Source organism: Lolium perenne, chromosome 3 (genome assembly GCF_019359855.2).
Source record: "Lolium perenne isolate Kyuss_39 chromosome 3, Kyuss_2.0, whole genome shotgun sequence".
In the NCBI taxonomy this organism is placed as follows: Eukaryota; Viridiplantae; Streptophyta; class Magnoliopsida; order Poales; family Poaceae; genus Lolium; species Lolium perenne.
This window is the reverse complement of record NC_067246.2, coordinates 334,091,978-334,109,193: the sequence shown is the minus strand read 5'-3', so window position 1 is coordinate 334,109,193 and position 17,216 is coordinate 334,091,978. Positions and strand designations below refer to the sequence as shown.

The 17,216-nt window shown below is 43.8% G+C and overlaps 1 protein-coding gene and 1 long non-coding RNA gene across 4 annotated transcripts in view; one reads left to right on the top strand and one right to left on the bottom strand.

The window, feature by feature from the left end:
* Positions 1 to 17,216, bottom strand: part of LOC127345876 (uncharacterized) — a 214,831-nt gene that overhangs the window by 90,679 nt on the left and 106,936 nt on the right. The gene's annotated exons all lie outside the window — the stretch shown is intronic.
* On the top strand, positions 732 to 5,878 carry LOC139838654 (uncharacterized). Of its 3 annotated transcripts, none has more exons than XR_011756343.1 (4): positions 732 to 1,017; positions 1,382 to 1,674; positions 2,535 to 4,820; positions 5,490 to 5,878. It is a non-coding gene; the product is annotated as an uncharacterized lncRNA (long non-coding RNA). The 3 variants fall into 3 exon arrangements; XR_011756345.1 differs by having other exon boundaries at positions 736 to 1,674; positions 2,535 to 2,709; positions 3,396 to 4,820; XR_011756342.1 differs by having other exon boundaries at positions 732 to 1,674.

The following is a 17,216-nucleotide window of genomic DNA, read 5'->3' as shown; positions in this document are numbered from 1 at the left end:
GTCTAGAAAATAGTAGATTGCATGCCGAAATTTTATGAAACTGAAGTGTGTTTGAACAGGAAAAATTGAAGCAAATAAAAGATAAATCTCACCAGAGTTGTAAATGCATGATATGTAGCTTAAAGTCATTCCTGAACATGTCGTTGCCTGAAACTGATTTTCATCTTGAGGATAACTTTCCTATCTCCTACCAGTCAGCTTCCATCGTGCTTGTTTGGAGAATTAGAACCCATAGAATGGGAGTTTATGGTACTGGAGGGTTGGAGGCTTAACATCTGTTGTTTGATTTGGGGACGTAGGAGGGATGGGAAAAAAGGAGTTAACATATCAAATTTCCACATTTTCCTTTCCAGGCACCCCGTGGAAATTTATGGTGGGAGTGGGAATTGACGTTGAAAATAAGGAAAAGAACGATCTGGTTATTGCCCACGTCCCTATGGCCATGTGTAAACCCACGATCCAAGCGTGGGAAAGCAACTTCTCGTAAAAAATTCACTGGTAATTCGTACCGTGTACTTCCCTCAAAAAAAAAAAAAATCGTACCGTGTACTACAACCAAACAATGGAATGGGAACAACAATCTATCTTCCCAATCTAATCTCGTACTACCTCCGTCTATCTCTACTACTTAAAAAGACTAAAGTGGTTCCTTATTCTGCCATCCCAATCCCAATACGTCAAAAAAAAAAAAAAAAAAATACGTCAAACTTTTGGTCGTCTCGTGTTACTCCCGTCCCGCACGGACCTAGCTGGGCCGCTCCAACATGGGCCACGCTGCACGGCATGATCATCACATCACCGCCCACACGCCAAGATCCGTCCGCCGCCGCATTCCAAGGCGTCTCCGTCTGTCCTCCGCGTCCGCTGCAGACTCCCCACAGCCCGCCCACCCGTGCGGATCTCGGCTCCCGACGCCGGTGTGGGGGGATTCCGTATCGCGCCCCGAGCCGCCGCCTACCTGCTTGCCGCCGCGAATCGTCTCGTTCCATGGGGCCGCCGCCGGGGCTCCGATTCCGGGTCTGATTCTCTGCCTTCTTCTATCCAGTTTCTCTCTGCCGCCGGGTCGATTTGGGATCCGTCCGATCGAGATTGCTCCGTGAAGTTTTTGGTCCTAGGGATATTTTTTGATTCGCCCCAGATCAGGAATAGAGGGTTCTTCTCTGCTCTTTGGGGAGGGAACGGGGAGATCTAGGGTTGTCGTCTTCTTCTACCTATCCATCCATCGTTCGTTCTCTTGTTCTTCATATTCCATCCATCAATCCATAGAAAAACACAAAAAAAAGAGGAGTAGCAGTAGTAGTAGGGGATTGATTATTTTGGAAGAGGCCATCTTGGCGGAATGAATTATTGAGCTGACCTCGCTGACGAGGATAATGGATAGGCTGGCGAAGAAGGCGTCGAAGAGGCCCAGCTCTGCGTCCTGCTCCGCCCACGCGGCGCCGTCTTTGGCCTCCCGCGCCGTGTGCACGAACATCTGGGAAGCAACAGTACAGAAGGGGAGATGCCTCGGTGTGTGAGAGACCAACAACAACCCAATCCCCCACCAGGAAAAAAAAGGCAGGGGTAGTGGTATTAGGGAAGAGGGCGTGAGCTCTTACTTTGGTTCGGCGGTCGAGGTGGACGGTGGCGTTCCCGGCGGCGCCATCCACCGCGCCCTGCTTGATTGTTTTGCCGGTGAGGAACACTGCCTTCCTTGGATTGTTTGCTTGATCACATACTTTTCTAGTACCTTATGTTAGCCCAGTCGCATACTTCACATGTGTTTGCAGTAGGCTTTGGTTTGCATAGTTGCTTTGTTGGGTACGGGATTGCTGCATAATAGTGTACATACTCCATATAATTATTAAAGTTCAGACCGAGTACATGATTCCTTTTTCATGAGTAATAATCCAGAATCCCGAATTTTGCAATATGTTCAAGAAATTCGTAAAAGAATGGCTCATACCAAACTGCTATGAATTTCGTTATAACTTTCATTGAGCTTCTACTGAGCCTTGAGATGTGCTATCTGAAAACTAGCATCAACCACACAAGTATGTACATCTTGACCTCTTTTCTTTGCGAACTCTTTTTTTTAGTTACAAGATTGTTAAACAATGGCTGCTATCAATCAGGTTACACCTATATATCTATATCATGCAAACTTATGTCCTGGTAGTGGTTCAATGTAAAGAAATAGTCCAGTTCTTTTCTATCAGGATTTACTAACAATGTTGCAGCGTTCTCATTCCTACCATTGGAGGCCATATTGTGTCACTTAGTTCAATAGAAGGATCGTAATTTCTATACCCAATCTTAATCTTAAGTTGAATGAAGCAAAGTTTATAGAGGTACCATTGTAAATTTAAAGAACATGTACCCCTGTTTTTGCCGATTACTCATTACCACCAATGTAAATCTGTCTCACTGATTTTGTTGCTTGTAGTTCTATTTGTGATTAAAAAATAAATTTTGTTAATTTAATAAGAATCATTAAGGGTTTGTGAGAGATATATCTCCTTAAATTTTACCAACAAGAGTTTTTTGCAAGTCAGGTTGATATCTTGGCTGGAGCGTTTGGAATCGGCCCTCGCAGGGGATGATGGCTGAAAAAAAAAGGAACCGGGAAGATGTCAAGGTAGGTGACGGTGAGGCTGGCGTTGGTGCCCTGGAGCGCACTCAGACTTTTTGAACTATCAAAGTCATAGTAGCATCAAGATTCAGGACACGGTAATGGGACGTATTGTTTCTTCTTCTCTCCTACATCTTCCTATTCTTACACTAGATACATCTTTGACCCCATTGAAGTATATCATTTTCCGATTATGCTGAGTTGTATTATCTTCACTGGTTTAATGAAGAACTACAAGTGCGATTTCTTGATTTGCTATCACTTAGATTTATTTATGATTCCAGATTGATATTGCAATGTGAAATATTCCAAACTTTAATTGTGCAAATTTAAAATTTGATCACTCTGTGCTATCAGATTTGGGGGTTGCCTACTATTTATAACCGGTACATACTACTAAGCAGATGCAGTTAGCCAGCTAGGAACCAACTATGTTTTAATTTGGATATTTAAGAAGGCATGATTTTATTATCAAATAGAATGAGTACCTTGTTTATGTATTGAATGAATTCTTACTATTACTTAATTTGTTGAAACTACATTTGTTTGGTGTTTTCTTACAGTACATAATTTTCAATTTAAAGTAAACATTTGAAATTTATTTTCTTACTCTTGTTACACCTGAACATGGAAATTCTGTCATCTACCTTTAGTATGTGCATGCTTGGATTTGCTACCAAAAGCAATAAGAATGCACATTGAGTATATGATGTTATGGTTTGGTAGACCAGTTGATTTTGCTAAACTTCACTAATACTTTTGTCTAAATACTGTCTCTCTACAGTGTTCCTTGATGGTTGGGTGCTTGCAGTTTCAGTTTTTGTTGGCATATCATGTGGAAAAATAGGGTCTGGGAAAATATCATGAGTATGCCACAGAAGGAGAAGCTGCCGTAGGGATTGACCGACCATGACACCAGCTCCTCCTCCCACAGCAGACCTCGAACATTCGAGAGCTCTGACACGCAGCCACGGCGCCGTGCATCCTGCCTACATGGATGTTCCTGCCATTTTTGTAAGTACAAGTTATTTCTGGAGGCAAATGTGCTGGAAAGAAGTGACAATCGAACTATCATCGACACATTGATTATATTTAGCATAAGTAACTGTTTTGGAGAAAAAATTGGTGGATCAAATAGCATTCAGATTTAGACATTTTGTGTGCATAAGAAAAGCTATGCATTGGTGGTTATTCCTACTGTTATTTTACTAACTTGGCTCAGCGAAGAACTATCATAATGGGTTGTTGTTTGAGAGATGCATACCGTCCGCAAGTTTGTGCATTGCTGTAGTAATGATTGCTTCCATTTTTTATAAGGTCTTCTTTCACTGCTTTCTATTTTCCTCCATTCTAAAGTTGTGTAATTTTATCTGCTTTCTACTTTCCTCCTTTCTAAAGTTGGTGGTTTATAAGCCTAACCTCAAATTAACATGGCAAAAGTTGAGTTCATTAATTCACTTGATAGACGTGATAGAAATCAAATAATGTTGTATCTTTATCTGATCATTGCTACAGTTTGCCTTCTATTTGTTTCAGATTATATTTCTTTTATTGGATGCACAAATAACACTGCTCATTTATTATAAAGAGATATTTTTGCAAGAAAAATTCTAGAACCGACAATTAGTTTGGGAGTAATTAATAATTATAGAACTTCTGGAGAATACTTCTATTCGAGGTGCAAGACATTTTTACAAAAGGAGATGACTTTTGAGTTTTTCCCATGCAAGTTAATTATAGGTTTTTTTATTGGATTACTAGCTGAACATAATTCAATTTTAGTCTGCCCATGAGTTGGCTGTAATTTGGGTATGATGGTGCAAACTAATCAATGCAGCAGGCAATAGCGAATTCACAACAACAGCTAGGAAAGCAATAGTCTGCATTTCTCTTTCGTACTGACTAAAGAGTAGCAAATATATCAGTATACAACAGCAAAATTGTATGTAATGCAAAATCCAGCAGCAATGCATGAAGCGATCAACCCAGCTTGGTATAGCATCCCCGGCCGCCTGTTGCTCCTCTTCACCGCATCCCCGGAACTTCACCGCATCCCAGAAATTCAATATTCAGATTAAGTACTTAAGATGATCTTATAGTTTTGAGATATTATGCGGCTATTTTTTCTATGATATGTAATCTATGTTAAATGGCAGCTCCAGCAGCGGCATCGCACGTGAAGGGCATGCGATGGTGAACACTCTCAAGTGTAAGTTGTTCTACATACCTTGGTTCAAGACTACCGTGGCAATTGCCACCTATCTAAATTCAAATATAGGTCATTCAGCTCCTGTTAAGATGATCAAGTAAGAGTATTACTGTGGCTGAAAAATAGGATCTCTGACTTCGTTATAGTCCACTAATAACTACCACTGGATGCAAAACTGGCCAAATCTCAAATTACCATGCTTTACGGTGTACAGTGTCCGAGTCACCGAGTAAGAATACAGTGTATTCATGGGGTATATTCTTCTCCCTGTAATTCAAATTCACTTCAGGTTTTTGAATCAAAGATTGAGTTCTTCTGCTTAGTAAGTTTAAACCACTCTAGAAGCATGACTAACATGATAATAATGACTTGTTGCAAGATAAATGAACATGTTGTATATAAAACTCCGAGTTAACTGAACTTCTTATGTGCCAGCCATTACAAACAGTGGGGTGACAGGATGACAACAAGTTTTAGTCCCACTTTTAGTACACCAAGTTATTTTTAGCCCAGTCCCTTCTCATTCGACCCAAAATCAGCGTAAGAAAAAATAAGAGAACAAAAAATGCTACATCATGTTAGTGGCAAGGACATATAGTTATCTCTACTGGATTCTTAATAAGCCGCATCCTTGCTGCTTATATTGTGGTATCTATTCCTCCCCTGCAGGCCCTCTGCTATATTTTATACCAGGGAGACAAGCTGGAGCTCGATGAGCTTGATATTACTTGATGAGAACATGACGTAATCTCTTCATGAGGGAGAGAATAACGTTCAATTAGTAGCAACAAAGCGCGGTTCATCAATTGTGGAAGACAAGTGTATGTAGTATGTACCCGCACCCGTAATATGTATTGATTATTCATTCGGCTTCAATTGGTTATTTGGTTTTTGTTTTGTTACATGAACAAGAAATTAAGACACTTGAGAGTTGAGAAGAACTGTAATTTGTATGCACCCATAGATTTCACAGGCCGTTGTTGACACTGACATTGAAGTTGTTGTTGTGCTACAAGGACTTGGTACCAAATCCTGAATGGAACACTTATTGAGACTTATTTCTGTAAGTGTTAGTTTTATATAGTATGGCAACACATTAACTCAAAGCAGTGTATGAACTATTGATAATACATGATGTGTAGTTGTCGTGTCTACCCATAACAATATGATGAGAAAAAAATTATGAGTTTCTGTTGTGATAATCTATAGATATTTGTATTTTAAAATCCTAAGATGGGCGTCTTCAAGATTTATGTTGATCTTAGAATGATGCATGACCTTAGTTAGCATGCATTTAAATTTCTCTATTGTTTTATTCTTTTAATAGAATAAAACATTTAGATCCTTCAAGCATCAAATGTATTGTAATGCTATCATAATTATGTGCTGCATGCTATACAAATTAATAACTTATCATAATTTGAATAGCGAGTATAGTTGAAAAATCATCTAAATATATCTGGGCTAGAGCTTTATTGATTTCTCTATGCATTTATGTGAGAAAAGAGACGCGCTATATTTCTTTCTCGCTGCTTCACATTCCGCATTCTGTTGCAATTTTTGAATCGATGCCCGACTGAGGATTAACAAAGTAATTCTTGTTATTGATGCGCTTACACAATAAAAGTACCGCTAATATGACATGAGCGAAAATGGTACTAAAGGACAGAAAGAGCACATGTTGTCCTCAGAAGGTTAGTGAGAGGGATAAAAATGACATTGTATAGGATGGGGTATTAAAAAACTAAAAGTCACCGTTATTTTTCTCCATGGCAACACACAGACATTTATCTATGAATAACAAAGTGTTGTTTGGACTAATCGGAAAAAGAAATATTCTTTCGCAGCACCCTCGTTTTCTGAGACAATAATACATCTAAAAGAAGAGGTTGTTGAGTTGACAGTTATGACAGCCCGAAACACAGGTGTGGGACTTACTGCGAAAGAGTAACAATAAACAATGTTGTCTGTATTATCATGATGTAGTACATTATGATATCTTTAATTTGCTTTGAATTTTCATAATAAGTTGTGAAGTATATATGTGCATTGAGAAATAAAATTTGAGGACCCGTGGCAACGCACGGGCATTTGTACTAGTACAAAAAGAAGTCTCAACTTTGTATAAATTTGTATTATCTACACACTTAAACACGTCTAGATAAATACATATTTTTGAAAAAAATTGAGTCATTTTTTGTGTGAATGGAAGGAGTAATAAATTCCCTACTGTAAGTCCCGTTCCGTTCTCCTAATTTTAGCAAACGCGCCTAGGAAGGAGACGAGCATAATCTGCAACAGGAGCGTGAATAGTGGAAGGAGTGGATCTAGCCAGGTCCAGGTCCAGGTCCAGCTTAGACAAACAAACAAGTAAAGGAAACGCACGTGAGAAGGCCCGTAATTAACCTGGTTGACTAGGTATGACCCCGTAATTAAACCATAATAATGCAGATCCCGTAATTACAGGGCTTTTCTGTTGTAGCACATGGCATGTCATCGATCCGTGGGATGTTTTCATCCAGACGGTCCATCGTCCAAGATGAGATGATTTCCCAGTGTGCCACTTATCCCCCAGCGAGAGTAGTTTAAGCGGGATTGTGGCGATGAAAACGAAAATAGTGGCGGCAACGACTTGCCTGCTCCAGTAGTCTATAAATATGAGGAGGGGTAGAGCCAACGCGTGCGTCGCGTGTGACTTAGACTTTGACTCTTTACTCGTCGAGGAGAGGAGAGGGTATACTCCGTCGTTAATTGGCTCGATCTCTTGGGCAGTCGAGTTCATCGTCGATCTAAATCCGTCCGTGAAGAGGAGGGATCCAGTAGGTAATCTACCAATCTCAGATATTCCATGTTACCTTTTGTTTGTTCATTTCTCCGATCTATCTTTGGATGCTCTTGTTTGCAGATCTGTTTTCCGTATCAGCCCGTCGTCGTCGTTTCAGTAGTAGGAGTCAGTCCGGAAAATTAACTAACAAGAGAAATACCAGGGACTGTTTTTCAGCCGGTAAGTAATTCGAGTCGACACCTAGCTTGTTTATTTTCGTACGTCAGCGCGGCTGATTAGTTGGAGTGTTGTTGAAATGCATTTTATTCATCCGGCCGGGCCGGTCCGGTGAAGTACTCATCGATCGGGCTGTTCATTGGATAGGTTGATGCATGGAGAGCATGCAGATGGGATGGATTTCCCGACATATAAAATGGACCAGTTTCTTCATTTGTTTTTCTTTTCTATCAGACCCGGCCAGCAGCAGTTTCCCTTTGATTTGATACGGATCAGTAGATGATTTCCTTGACGTGATTTGCTAATCCATCGATCAGGTCGTGCGTGCGAGAAAAAGATGCTTTGTTTCTTTGATGCATGGCTCCGCTCCGTTGGTCGTGTGAGATCAAAAGAAGGAGAAAAAGAAGACATTTTAATCCATAGATCCGCGCGTGCATGCATGCTTTTAATACACACGCGCGCGCGTGCATGCATTTTGGTTTAGATCCGTACGTCACCTGCAAGCGCAAGCAAACATACACACGCGCGCGCGGCCAGCTGGATCCAGCGTGGGCGTGGCGACGGAGAGGGGCGCGGTGTGTTTTGCTCCCCGGCCTCGGTTGTAAAGCAACCACCGGCGCGCGGAACGGTCCAGTGTGAAGCAGTGCGCGAGAAAGGTGACGTCGATCGATATTGGAGGAGGTCTCTGGAGCCGTGGTCTTCGCCGGTCATGTCCTTGACCCTTCTACTAGCTCACACTAGTTAATTAGCTTTATGCATGCCTCACGGTCGAATATAATCTTGTGTTCTCCTACATTCGGAAGGAAATAAGCTTTCAACTTCTAAGAAAATTAAGCATTCTAAAATTCCAAACTTACAAAATTTCAAACTTTTCAAAACTCAAACTTCTATATCAAATTCCAAACTTCTCAAAATTTCAAACTTTTTAAAACTCAACTTAAAAGAACGCAACAAAAGTATAGATGTGGATAAACCTTCTTAAGCCTTACATGAATAAAGAAATGAAACATCAAAAATGAGCTTATATGCGCAATAGTATAAAAGGGACATCCTGCTAAGATGTTTTTTTTACTTGATCCTACTCACTCTAAGAACCTGCAGATCGACGGCCGGTCATCAAAGCCGCATTGTACATGCTCAAAGACTCGTTAGTCTCAGTGTAGGCAAACGTCCGGTAGATAGACTGCAGCAGAGACGTCACCGAGTCGCCTTTGTCCTTGCGTTCGATCTGCACCACGCCACCGCCGCCCTGCAACCTCGCGGCTCCGCTCATCTTGTGCCGATACAGGACAGATGTTTCGCCGGAGCGTCCGTGCGTCAGGACGTAGTCGCCGTGAGCGAAGTGCGGCACGGCGAGCTCTTGCTTCCGAAGCTTATACGCCTCCAGGACGTACCGGCGGCTCCAGCTCTCGATCGCCCTCCAGCACCCACACCGTCAGCGAGTCGCCGCCGGTGACGGCCACGCCCAGCCTCGCGTGCACCTTGGTCAGGCGGCATGCGCTCGGCCTAGCCTGTATCGGCAGAGGGGCGGTGCGGGTGACACGCTCCTCTTCCAGGTCGAACGCCATGACCCTCGCGGTGAACTCCGTCATCCAGTACACCATGCCGTCCACGTCGACGAGGCTAGAGCGGCCGAGGCTGCACCTCGCGTCGGGACCGGCTTGCACGTCCCGCCACGACGCGTCCCCCAGCGTGAAAACATGCACCACGCCGGGCTCCCAGAACGGGTCGAAGCAGCAGGGGACGTGCACCACCCTCGCTTCTCCTCGCAATTAAGCGATCGATCCCCTGCTCTTCGGTCACGTTCCGGCCGGAGGTGCGATTCGGTCGCATCGCGGGGCAAATGCGTTGTTCCGCTCGCTGCAAATGCTGCTGCGTTGGGATCCATCGTTCGCCAGGTTTTGCGGGTTTGCGCGGCCAGGCGGGGCAAAGTCGGTACGTTGGCCAAAGTGGACTTTCTCGGTCGTTGCAACGCGAGCCAGCGTCCATCCCACTTGCTTCCATTTGCTGGACCTCGCCATTTATTCAGATGATGTCCGCTTCGCTAATTGCAGATTTCCAGTCCAGCTTGCCGCTCACGTACACATGCATAGGCTAGGACTAGGATGATGATATTTGTAGAATCATATTCAATGTTCACCTCAAACACATTTCTCTCAAAAAAAAAAAAAAAAAAAAAAAAACCTCAAACACATTTGTTGACTTCCTTCCTAACATTTAGTAGTAAAAACTTGCAATCAGCAGGACAGATGCTGCACATTCTAGTAATTGGGGTTTCGGATGGGAACGGCGCGGGTCGACCCACCGGGTCGCCGACCCGACCCAAAATGTCAAGGCCGATGGGTCGCGCGGGCCAGCCTCGAATAAAATTTGGGTCAATAGATGCGGGACCGAGTAACCCGACTGGTCAGCAAGGCCGGCCCACATCGTATCTACGGCATGCTAATGGCCGCCCTCTATCGCGCCGGCGTTGCTGCCTCCCGCTTATGTCTAGATCACCGTCGTCTATTTATTTTCCGGCTGTCAAACGTAGCAAAGCTATCTCCCTGCCCCAATTCATTTTGGCGAAACGTAGCAAAGCTATCTTTTTCCGATTCCAATGCATTTTAAAGTAGCCAAAATTGCTTCTTTTGACGACTTGTTGCTCTGTCCCCCAAACCGTCCCCCAAAGGGATTTGGGGCACGCCGGACAGAAACAATGTTCCCAGTCGCGTGCCCCAAAGGCCTTTTTTATCCGGCGCGGCCCAATACGGTGTCCGGCGTCCCGAGCCCGTCCCGCTACATTGGGACACTCCGGGCACGCCGGACACCTACGAAATGAGAGGCGAGGAGGCGCGGGCCCGACGCGTCAGCAACTCGGATGCTCAATCGCCGCCTACGTAACGACGGTGCAGTTGCCGGGAAGCGGAACCGTCGCATTGGCAACCGCGTCGACCGACGCGCCAACCGCCGGAATGGAGCGCAGACTCCTTGGAAGAGCAACCGCCTCTCTCGACTTCTGCGCCGCCGTTCATCCGCGCTCAATAAGACCCGTGTGCAGGCGCTTTCGGATCTTCAACCGTCCGCCATTGATCCAAGCTTCCATCGACGATGAGCTACACGTCACAGCTTCCATCCGACTCCTCCAGCGAGGGCAAGTCTGCTGGATTTCACCATTGGTGGAACAGAACTCGGACACCCAGCAGCGGCGACGATTCCCCACCATGATCTCCTCTGGTGGTGGTGGTGCGCAGCGTCGGCGGTGAAAGCTAGCTACCTGCCTCAATTCATTTCGGGGCAACGTAGCAAAGCTATCTTTTCGATTCCAATGCATTTTAAAGTAGCTACAATTGTTTCTTCTACCGACTTGTTGTTCGCACAAAGACACTAATATGGCAGACGTTGTTGACTGAGGGATGATACATATTATCATTATCTTTATTGGTACCGTATTTTGAATTTATCAATATACGTACATAGAAATAGCAATTGGAGCAAGCCGGCCGCGCCGCCATGGCTCAGGGCGTCGTGGCGGGGCGCCGCCGCCTGTATCGCTCGTCGCGGGAGCGGACACGGCTGGGAGGGGAAATGGTAGTAGATAGGTTTTGGTTCGCTGCGTTATGTCCAGCGCTTGATCTTCATCCGACGGCGCTGAGTGCACGGGCCGCTGAAATGGCCGTCGGGCAGGAACTTTGGAGAGGAGTTACGGCCCATGTAACCTTTTAACGAAATTACTGGAGTGTCTAGTGTCTACTAATAATCCGTGAAGAAAAACTGGAGTAAAGCATTTTACTTATGATCTCAGACATGAAATGCTCAGGGCCGGCCCTGAGGGGGGGCAGGCGGGGCGGCCGCCCCGGGCCCCCGGTACCAAGGGGCCCCAACTCTGAACTAGTGGCAGCGGCAGAGTAATTCATGCGGGCGCCATTAGAGCAGCGAGCAGTTTGTGCCTCTTCTCTTCGTAGGTTGAAGAGAAGGACGAAACGTTATTCTAAACATGGGCTTTTTCTCCCCATCCGTTAGTTTTGGGCCTTCTTCCCTTGCATAGCCCTTTTTTTCTTTTAGTTATGGACTGAACCATAGTAGTAAGACTACCATGCAAACACATAGTCGACGTTCATTTTCATCATGCTAAAAAAAGTCATACATACCCTTTACATTGTGCATCATCTAATAGTTGGCAAAGATATAATTGCACAAGGCTATGGCTAGGTAAGAGTTTAATTCTAAGCCAACCAGGTGTGGTGCACGACATTGTTCAACCGTTTCCTAGACAAGAGTCTGAGATTGCCGATCACCGACCCTCTGGCGGACATGATGAGGAGACGACATGATATTAGAGAAAATATTTAATACAATATGCATAAATTATTTATCTAAATGGTTCTTTTGTATGCACTTCATGTGTAAAATTTCTATATTTTATTTATAGGGACCGAATCGAGGAAGGATAATATTGATGATTTGATTCACCCACTTTCTAGAATAATGAAAAAAAAACATCAACTAATCAGTTCACATGCTTTGTCACAATTTTCATCAAGGTCGCTGATGACTTCTTTGATGGTATCAAATGCCAATGCCATCGGTAGCTAAAAAACATATGAGTTGATGGAGCCACAAAGACTTTATGGATAGTTTAAATAAATATCTTCAAATTATCATTTATAAAATTATAAATGATGTGTTTGAATGTGCTTTATTATATATTTAGTTTTTTTAGAGCAACTCTCCTTTATTCAAATACTCCCTCCGTCCCAAAATGTAAGGCGTCTAAGGATTGGTCAAAAGTCAAACTTTACTAACTTTGATCAAATATTTAGAAAAAAAATTACATCTACAATATCGAATGGACATATTAAAAAAATATACTTTATGGTGAATCTATTCATGTTGATTCAGTATTGTAAATGTTTATATTTTTATGTATAAACTTGATCAAATTTAAAAAACGTTGACTTCTGACTAACCCTTAGACGCCTTACATTTTGGGACGGAGGGAGTAATATCATAATTCATAAAAACACCCTCAAGTGGAGTTTGGAACCACACATGCCGGCCTAGATCTCGAGACACTGATAACATTTATTTATAATACAAATATGAATTATATATTAAGGGCCCTTAATTTAATTTCGCCCCAGGCCCTCGAAATCTCAGGACCGGCCCTGGAAATGCTGCTAGATTAGGTGTTCTGCGCAATTGATACTGCATGGTGAAGTGGTTAGTTTGAAATCCAATGTACACATTGTTTTAAAACTTTTTCTTCTCTTCTAGGAAAATTTAAACTTCACGCAAATTGACTTTTCTTTTCCCTTGCGATGAAGTTCAAATTTGAGCTCCACCTAAATTGACTTTTCCTTTTCTCTTGCGATCAAGTTCACGCTGCCCAACGTCCAAGCTAGCTTGATTGATTATCGATCAAGTTGTATCTCTTTTTCTTTAACATGGATCAATTAAACTGATGGCTTACTAGTACATGTGGATGTCGGGTTAAGCTGAACTTAACCCTACACAACTCACCCTCCATGGAGTACCATACATAGGACTTCGATGTACTTTCAATCTTTGTTGTGTGCCTTTCTGTAATCTCTTTCCTTTGATACCATCAGTGGTTTTTCCGCAAAAAAAAGTTTGCTACTCTCTCGGTTTACAAAAAGAATATCTTAACTTTATGTAAATTTGTATGTATCTACGTATATACTAAAAATATATAAAGACTTATTTAATAATATTAAAACATCTTTTAGTGAATGGAGGCTGTATATATGGCGAGAATGGCAGACTAATTAACTAGCTAGCGCGTGCATGTAATAAATCTTAGCCTCCGAGCTACGACGTTGCTAAGCAAGAGATAATTCAATTCAAAAAGGATGACTTGCATCACTCGCATTCGTAATAAATCTTAGCCTCCGAGCTACGACGTTGCTAAGCAAGAGATAATTCAATTCAAAAAAGGATGACTTGCATCACTCGCATTCGCATCAAACTACGGATAGATGGAGCTACACGTACCAGCTTGCTCTTCATTGATTTGGCCGTGAACATAGCAGTGGTAGTGGTGTATATATCATGCATGGGCTGGCCCACGTGGATGCACCAGTGATCGATTGATGTTTGTGTATGTGCAATTACGTGTTTGTCTACGTGATCCTAGCTAGCTAGGCAGCTGATCCAGATGAGTGAAAGATCAAGCTCCGTGCCTACACCTCTTCTGTACTTTCCAAGAGCCCCCATAAAATTCAAAATTGTCGGATGTATTTTATGTAAATACATGTATGTAACCCCAACCTTAATTGGCCTTTGAGCGCTATATAAAATCCTGGAACTCCACGCCATTAACTGTGTGAGACTTCCCCCAAAACTCTCTCTCGCGTTTTACATGGTATCGGCCTAAAACCAATCGACAACCCTAGCCGCCACCACATTTCCCCTCTTCCGCTGCCCCGTTGTCGCGTCCCGCCTCTCTCGATGGGATCAGTACTGGGCTTGTCCCCTCTGACGGCTGCCCCCTGCAGGTGCTCTACGCCAGGTCATCCCCGTCATCATCTCCTTTTCAGGCCGCTAACTACACCAAGTGGGTGATATACATGTGTGCGTCCCTCGGCCGCGCTGGGCTCCTTGGTCACATCGACAACAACACCATCGCTGACGCCACCAATGCAACATGGGCCACAGCCGACTACATTGTCATCAACATCATGCATGCCACCATCGATGCGAACGTCGTTGACTTGGTGCTCGCCAGCAACTAGACCGCGCACCAGCTCTAGCCAGCTCGCCACCATCGACCTCTTCTCCGCCAACAAGTCCAGCAAGGCGATCTACCTCGACAACCACTTTCTCCAACTCGTGTAGGGAGACATGTCGATCACCGCCATCGTCGCAGCCAGAAGCAGCACTTCGACACCCTCGCCGGCAATGACTCCTGCTCACCTCCCGGTCACTCGTCCTCAACACGTGGCATCGGGCCCTATTTCCCCTTCGTCGCCACGGTCATCTCCATGACTGAGCCGCTAGCATCTTCCTCTGGGTCCGCAACATGCTTCTATGGAGGGGATGCAACAGGCAAATGCCCCAACCAACACCGCCTCGATAGCCTCCATGCTAGGCTCAGACCCGAATTCTTAATGGAAAAGGATGCAATGAATAGTTTTGGCATGTCCCACGTGTGCGCCTGTGATGGATCGCCTAATTGTTGATGCTCGCTAGTACCTAGGCCCCACGTCTAACACCAACGAAGGATCGTCGCGGTCACTGGTGTGTAGGCCCCATTCATACTGGTCCCACTATGAAACGAGGTGGGTGTTGGGATGCGGTGTGCCATCAAGCTCGGCAGTGGTGAGTCTCAACGTAGACATGCTTGTACTCGTCATATAGGTGTTGGAAGCTTTGTTGTAGCTACTCGCCGCCCGTCCTCATTCTCTACTGACGCTCTCTACCGACTGACACTGAGCAACTAGCTAGCCAGGTAGCTAGAGCTAACTAATTAATGGCGTGGGAGCACCCCCAAGGGTGCCATAGTGACCATGTTTTTCTCAACGTGTCCGGAAAGTCTTTTTGCTAGCTAAAAGTTTCCCATTCGTACAACATAAGCGCGCAAAGACAGACGATGCATGATCGAGTATTTCTAACACCCGTTTGAAGGTGGAATAACAAATCGGGGGTCTTGGTTTGGATGTTTAGTTGGTCCAGAGAAATAAGATGACGGTCAGAAGTAACGTGTGGCGTGACATGCGCTTTCGAAACCCATGTGGGTGTATCGGAGGTTAACGCGGGGACAGGGTGATACCGGCTACGACATAGGAAATGGGCATATTTTCATCAGTTCAACTTAATCATTTGTTTTTTTCCTCGAGCCAACAACACAAAAAAGCTGACTCAGGTACACTTTTGGGAACAAAATTGGAGAATAATTAATTTAGGAAGAATATATATGTATATGTGTATATATATTGCCTGACTAACTTGATAAGGTGGTGTGCAAAAGGTCCGCCATATTAGTTACATGATGATCAACTATAAGTGCTGATGGGACGTGATCAAATTCAAGTATTTTTAGATTTAGCTTTAGCAAGTTTCTAACTAGCCACGATCAAAGCAAGATTTGTTATTTCCTAGCAATATGGATATCGGTAGACCACCGACACGGACCAGCGAGCACCTTCCAGTACCCAACATGGCCTCGACCAGCTGCAAAAACCTAGCACCGTCGATTCATATTGGTCCATATCTCTTCCTTGCACTTTGGTTTTAGTCATAGGCTTATGTAGGGGTAGACGGCATGGGGACCATAAAATATGGTTTCGCCTGATATGGAACACTGAAGTGGCCCTCACTTCAAAAACAATACCACTCTGCATGAAGATTATAGACATACAATGTGAAACTACCACTTCGAGACAACCAACCCAACTATTGTAAAAGTTAGCTTATTTTCGTGGTTTCCATGTTTCTTTGACTTATTCTATAACACATAAAAATAGAAAAGTCACATAGAATAATCACGCTTGATGAAAAGTTAGGAGTAGACACACTGGAAATCATGTGAGAGAGGGTATGTTACCCTCCCCTCTTGTATGGGGTCCTCGATCATATGAGTACATAACGGTGATGTGAAGAGCAAAATCCAATACACATTTGTAAGGTGAACCTTGGTCCACAAAAATGACTACTGGACAAAGATTCTAGACTTATTGTGCAAAAAAAAAAACATTTCGAGGCCACTAACAAAACTCCTGACAAAGTTTGCACCTTTTTGGGTTGGACATGTTTTTTTTTTTGTTGCAAAACACAAATACAGATGCAGACGCTTACAAATATGTACATACACTCACCCCTATGAATTCACGCACACACATCATACCCCTTTGAGCATCTATGAGAGACTGAATCCAATAAACTTGATCTGTCGGGTCTTGATATTGACGAAGTCACCACCGCACATCGCTATCGACACGAACATCGCCTTCCACTTAAAAAGATTCCATCTTTATGAGATACCAAAGTGTCAAACCTGGGATTTGAACTTTGGTGGGCTAGGGGTGCCACTGCCCTCCTAACCATCCAACCATAGATTGGTTCTCGGTTGGACATGTTGCGATGACCTATCCTAACACAATCACAGACTAAAAGGTAGGGGTAGACAACATGGGGCCCATAGAGGACAAGGTTTTTCTGAAATCATGCTATGCAGGGGCGAAAAGCATCGCCTATTTCATGGCGTCATAACTATTGCCCTCTTTCATGGAGTCATGCTATTGGTTTTTAAGGTTTGCGTAAATGGGAAAATCAATAGAAATCTCTGAAGCGGCATTTGCTTCAAAAAAGGATTATCCCACACGAAGATTCTGAACTAATTGCGTTAAACCTCCACTTCGACCATCGACCCAAATCTTGTAAGAATTTGGCTTCTT